The sequence below is a fragment of the Cyprinodon variegatus genome, unplaced genomic scaffold (genome assembly GCF_000732505.1).
Source record: "Cyprinodon variegatus isolate N-32 unplaced genomic scaffold, C_variegatus-1.0 Scaffold221, whole genome shotgun sequence".
In the NCBI taxonomy this organism is placed as follows: domain Eukaryota; kingdom Metazoa; phylum Chordata; class Actinopteri; order Cyprinodontiformes; family Cyprinodontidae; genus Cyprinodon; species Cyprinodon variegatus.
The window spans coordinates 611,955-612,447 of NW_015150674.1; positions in this window are offsets into that span (position 1 = coordinate 611,955).

Below are 493 nucleotides of genomic sequence, written 5' to 3' on the forward strand. Positions count from 1 at the left end.
TAATGAAAAATGGGTAAATAAATAAAGGGATAAATGAAAAATGGACAAATGAAAAATAGATAAATGAAAAATAGATAAAACAGAAATTCAGAAATAGATAATCTGAAAAATAAATAAATTAAAAAAATTGGCTTAATGAAAAAGGGAAATTGAAAAGTAATTAAATGAAAATGGATAAAGGGATAAATGACTAATAGATAAATGAAAAAGAGAAATTGGGAAATTGATAATATGAAAAATAAATAAATTAAAAATTGGTTTAATGAAAAAGCTTAATTATTTATTTAACACATTTTTTATTTATTTCACTCATTTTCTTCATTTTTTGATTTATTTTACTCATTTTTTATTTGTTTCACCCATTTATTTATTTATTTAATTTTGACTGAAATGGCTCTCCATACTTTTGGTCTCTGGTAATTACTGTAATATTATTGCTCTTTCTGTACAGCTGAATGAGTTAAGGTTATCAATTGTTTTCGTTTTTTGAATT